The sequence below is a fragment of the Penaeus monodon genome, chromosome 8, assembly GCF_015228065.2.
Source record: "Penaeus monodon isolate SGIC_2016 chromosome 8, NSTDA_Pmon_1, whole genome shotgun sequence".
NCBI lineage: Eukaryota > Metazoa > Arthropoda > Malacostraca > Decapoda > Penaeidae > Penaeus > Penaeus monodon.
The window spans coordinates 10,294,696-10,300,946 of NC_051393.1; positions in this window are offsets into that span (position 1 = coordinate 10,294,696).

Below are 6,251 nucleotides of genomic sequence, written 5' to 3' on the forward strand. Positions count from 1 at the left end.
AGAGAGGGAAAGAGGAATAAAGATGGGTTTGAAAGAGGATATATAGATAAAGGGAAGGCGGATAAAGATAGATGGAGGGAAAATGGGACACAGATAGATGGAATGTAAAGAAAATAAAAATAGATGGAGGTGATGGGGGTAAATACTATCACTTATTAGTAGTAGTATTATCATTATTATCGGTATCTTTATTATTCATTAATATTATTATTAGCATCATTATAATTTTTATTCCTATCGTTATCATTATTGTTATCATTATTAACATTTTCATTGCTGTCGTTGTTGTTATCATTATGTAATTATTACTATCTTACTGTTTTCATTATTGTTGATATTATTATTACCATTATTTTCGCTATGATAATCACCAGTGTAATTTGTATAATTATTATTATTATTATTATCATTATTACTATTATCATTATTGTTATTATTACTATTATTATCATCATCATTATCAGTATCATTATTATTACTACTATCCTTATCGCTATGATATGTATCATTATCGTTACTACTGTCATTATTAACATCATCCTTATTATCATTATCATTATTATATTTATCATTGCTTATACACACAAGATGCTGCAGTTACTTTTTTTACTGTAATAACAGTACATAAACTACACTGCACCACATTCAATATTATTGTTGCTACTACTCCAGCATTATGGTTATTCGTATTGTCAACAATAGTTCCACTTATAACACTATAGCTAATGTTACTGGCATCATGCTATAGCCATTTCTGCTGGAATTGCCACCGCTACAAGTGGTAGTAATATCATCAAAACCACTACCGTAGAGGAGAAGTTTGATGTACAAGTTGGATTCCTTTTTTTATCGCTTTGACCTATATTTTTGGACGTCAACATTATGCAGGCTTGCTATTTTTGCTTCCACGCTCTTAAAATGGTGTTATGAAGAAACTTTCTTTTCCTTAATTTTTCACCCTATTGGATTTTAGTCTTTTCTTTATTTTATATATATATATATATATATATATATATATATATATATATAATATATATATATATATATATATATATATATATATATATATATATATATATATATATATATATATATATATATATATATGCATCAAGCGTAATCAAATGGTGCAAGGTTTGTTTTAACGTTTGTGTGTGTGTTTGCGTGTCTGTGCATTTTATTGTATAAGGTAGTGTATGGAGCTTATGTAGTATATAAGTAATAGACAAATTAGGGTTAAAGTTATGGTTTATGGATAGAATACAACTACAAATGCAACCAATCTTTTATCCTTTACTTTGCTTCACTACCTCCATAGTTTAACTGTCACATCTCCCATCCTCTCCCTACTTACTTTCTCTGCGTCTTTTTTTATCTATTCTCCTCCCGTCTTTGTCCTTTTTTTTCTTTTTTATCCATTCTCCTACCTTCCTTGTCCTTTTTTCTTTATCTTTTTCTTTTCTCTTTCCTTTATTACAAACTTCCCTCTTCCCCGCAGCCACCGGCCACCCACATGCCCAGCGAATCTCTTTGATGCTGGATGAGGAAGGTGATATATGCATGAACAAGGAATCCAGGAACTAACATTTTAAGCCTCTTGGGCAGCTGGTATCAGAAACTTTTACCCATAAATCTGGGTAAGTATGTAGCTCATAACCCCCGTATTCCTTCCCCCTCTCCCTTCTCCATCCGGCTGTAAGGACGTCGAGAGGGTCCTAGGAGGGAAAGTACGTCGGGAAGGATAGGAGGAAGGGGAAGTGATGATTGGAAAGAGGGACAAACTTTATCATTAAAATTTCATTTATGGAAAATTTATTATGATTAATGTTTTCAGTATCTTGCGTGTATACATTCTTAATATTCGTAAATTAGATTTCGTAACCTCTTACATGTACGATTCTTCTCGTGGTGAATGTCCCTAACATCAACTTTTCATCCTTCGTTGTAAGAAAGTGATTGATCTACTTCCCTTGAACAGGTTAATGGATCGGAGCTACAAAACTCTGCGGTATATACAACCCACATTTCACTAACAGGCTCCCGTTGGGCTGGGTAATTTCCTTCGACCAAAGAGTCTGTATAGATGCTCAAGGCGATCTCATGAATTTTCCCCACGCGTAGGAAAGTTAATTAGGGCCGTGGCAGGTGAATTTAAGCCTTATTATGCTTTTAAAGGCTCAAAATAAATATGAGATCGGTAAGTAAACATTCATCGTCAAGAACTGGTATAATTAGATGTTAGTGCGTTTTTTGACGCTGATCCATTAGCAATCTGATCTGAAAATTTTATATCACGTAAACTGATATCATTTATATGCGACTGCACTAAAAATGAACGTTTTTACTGTGAGAAATTGGAACACAAGTGGTACATAATGATAATAAGACATATCTATAAAGTGTATGTGCAAACATATATACAAATTAACATACATTCTTCCAGAGAATGATGTCTCTTTCTATCAATGTTTCTTTACCATCTGCTGACCTACAATTTATCTATCTTTCCTCTTCTTTTCCCCTTCTTGTCTAGTTTTTTATCTTTATGTTCCCTCTCCTCCTCCTCTTCCTCTTCCTCTCCTCCTATTCTTGTTTTTCTCCCTCCTCTCTTTCTTCTCTTCTCTCTCTCCATTTCTCTCTCCAGGTTCTTTTAAGAGTTTCTTCAGTCATCCCTCGGGTAAAAAAACAGGTCAATACTCCCTCCTTCTGGTTTGAAAGTTGTGCTGGCATACACCCAATTAACTATATCTCGGCTGCAAGAGAGACAGAGAGAGAGAGAGAGGGGGGAGAGAGAGAGAGAGAGAGAGAGAGAGAGAGAGAGAGAGAGAGAGAGAGAACTGATAATATTCGTATAATATTTTCATGCTATATTCTCAGTACGCCCTGATGAACTTACTTTGCAGGAGGCAGAGGCATTCGGAATGAAAAAGGAACGCTCTAAGCTAGGATGCCAATTTGCACACTTTAGCTGCCCTTTTGATCTACATCTCAGACGGTGTTTACGCCTTGCCTTCTTGTAACCCCTTGTCCCCCACCTCTTTCCTCTCTTTCTCCTTCTCTCTCTCCTCTTTCTTCCTCTTCCTCTTTCTCTTACTCTTCTTCTTTTTCATTCTCGTCTTCCTCATTTATACATTTTCTTCCTTTTCCTCTTCCTCCTTCTTCTAACCTCCATCAATTCTTTTTCTTCCTATACTACCGCCTCCTGCTGCTGTTGCTCCTCCTCCTCCTCTTCCGCCCCCTCCTCCTCCTCCTCCTCTTCTTTTTATTCCACTTCCTCCTTCTCTTGTTCATGTTTCTTCTCATGTTTCTTTTTCCTTCTTCATCATGTCATTTCTCCCTTGAACACACCTCCCTCTTTTTTATGGACTTTCCGTAAAAATAAAACTTTCACTATTTACTTTAACTGTGCATAGGTTCGTGAAGTTGCACCTCCTCTACTTACAAACACATACAAACACCACAATGTATGCTGAAAATATGTTGGAAGCCACATACAACTTAGGTGCAAAAACACAGGTAAAATACATCCACTTAATCATGCATACTCAAACATGTATTTTTCCCCTTACTTTCCCCTCATTTACGAAATGTATCCGTAACTTCTTACTCTGTGGCTGGTCTTCCTATAAGTGGAAGAAAGGTACATCTTAGAGGGTCATGTCCCTCCTCCCTCCATTCCCTCTTCTTCTCCTTCCCTTTTTCCTTCTCCCTTTCTAGTTTCACTTCTGCCCCCTCCCTTTGTGTATGAGAAGGAGGGAGGAAGGGAGAAAGGGAAGGAGAGAGGAAGAGAGAAAGAGAGAAAGGGGAAAGAAGAGAGAAAGGGAGCTAGAAAGAAAGAGAGAGAGAGAGAGAGAGAGAGAGAGAGAGAGAGAGAGAGAGAGAAATTAAAAAGGAACAACTCTACAATCTCGTCACCTCTCCACCTCTGTCTGTTTGCCTTTCCTCCCCTTCCTTTATTCTTTCTTGGTCCACCTCCCTTTCTCCCCGTCATCCTCCCTCCCCCTACTTCCCACGCCCCCTAACCCTTCCCCTCCCCACCTCTCCCTGTCCCCTTTTCGTCCTCTCCGCCTTCGCTTCTCCTCGTCTACCTATCCCCCGTCTCCCCTCCCCGTCTCCCCTCCCCTCGCCCCTCGAGCTCCTCCCCATCCTCACCTCCCCACGTCCACTCCCCTCTACCCTGTACCCCCCTCCCTTCTCCCCCACCATCGACTTCCTCTCTCACTGGCAAATTTCCTCGCCGTGAAAGATAAAATGCGAGGCAGTTTTCTCTCCTTGATAAACGACTTGTGGCTGCAAGAGCTGGTGGGAGGGAGGGAGGGTGGAGAAAAAATTCAGGGAGAAGGGAGAGAGAATAAGAGCGAGAGGGGATGGGGAAGGACTGGGAGAAGTGAGAGGGGTAAAGAGAGAAGAGAGAGAGGCAGGAAAGAAGTGAAGGAGTGAGAGAGAGAGAGAGAGAAAGAGAGAGTCAGAGGGAGGGAGAGAGAGAGTGTGAGAGAGGGAGGGAGGGAGAGAGAGAGAGGAGGAGGATATATTGTTATGTTTGGGTGAGGAGTAGAATACGCAAATGGAACTTAAATGGAGGGGGTGAAAAGAGAGAAAAAAGTAGATTGATAGAGATAAATAGGCGGATAAACAGATATACAAATAGACTGACAGATTGATATTTAGGAAAAAGAAGAGGCAGGAGCGAGAGAGAAATGTAATTCACATAAACAGACTGAGAGAGTAAGAAAGAAAAGTAAGAGAGGGAATAGGAAGCAGGAAGGGATAATTAGAAAGATCAAGGCTAAGCGTGGGCGGAGGAGAGAGTTTGATCGGAAGATGGGAAACGGTTTATGTTACAGAGAGAAAGAGAGAGAAATGGAGAACGAGAAAAAGAGAGAGAGAGAGAGGAGAGAGAGAGAGAGAGAGAGAGAGAGAGAGAGAGAGAGAGAGAGAGAGAGAGAGAGAGGTGCGAAGGGAGGGAGGGAGAGAGAGAGAGAGAGAGAGAGAGAGAGAGCAGGAGATAGAGAGAGAGAGAGAGAGCAGGAGATAGAGACAGAGGGGGGGCGAGGGAGAAAGGGAGAAAGAAAAAGAGGGTGAGACAGACAGACAGAGATAAAGAGAGAGATAGAGAGAGAGAATGAGTGAGAGGGAGCGATGGATGAAGGGAATAAGAGAGAGGGGGGAACTGTTGGATTGAGAAAGAGAAAGAGAGATGGTGAAGGACTGAAGAAGAGAGAGAAGGAGGGAGAAAGAGAAAGAGAGAGAGGGCGGGTGACTGAAGAAGAGAGAGAGCGAGGGAGAGAGACGCATAGCCAAGTCCTTGGATACCAGAGCTGAGGTGTTACGACCCTGCGCAAGACGCAAGTTTATTCACCCTAAGAGTAAGTCTCGGAAACTTGGTCTTCCTGCTCACAGACGCCATGAAATCAGCTTGACAAAATCCAGAGACATGCATTGCCATTGCTGTATCACGACCCCTCACTATAATCGAACAAAGGCAAAGATTTCTGCAGGTTCCTCCATCTAACCGGCTTCCACCAACCCACAGTTCAAACCCCGATAAGTATGAATGTTTCCTTGTGGAAGTGACGAGGTTCACCAGTGCAAATCAACACTTGTGAACCATCCTTGAAGAGCTAGGGTGTGGAACCGTTTAGCCGCCACAGCAGACGACTCACAGAGATAATACAGTATAGTATCCTGTACCTGACTTTATTTTTAACATTCTGTATGTTCTAAAACCTCAGTGTACTCACTGACCAGGTGTAATTCAGGTTTTAAACCATGTTCTTTTCTTCAAAGTAGCTTCGAACCTATAAAGGAATAGCAGATGTGTAGCCCCATGTCGCCTCTACATCCTGAAATATATGCACCTACTTCCAAATAAATTTGTTACAAAAAATAAAGAGAAAGAGACACAAAAAGAGGCAAAGCAAGAAAGAAAGAGAGAAATAGAGAGGGGGAGGTAAGACAGATAAACACATACACAGACATAGAGAGAAGGGTGAGACTGAGAGAGAGAGAGAGAGAGAGAGAGAGAGAGAGAGAGAGAGAGAAGGAGAGAGGGAGACAGAAAGGAGAGAGAGGGTGAGGGGATGGAGATCAAGCTGGAGGTCACAGTGTTTCCTTCTCTTGCCTCTTCCATCAGAAGAATGAGTATTTTAGGAGACAGAAAAACAGAGGCTTCAAAATAATAATGCGTACACTATTTCTATCCTTGTGCGCCATACTTTACTTATTTACTAATCCTATCACTCCGATATAGA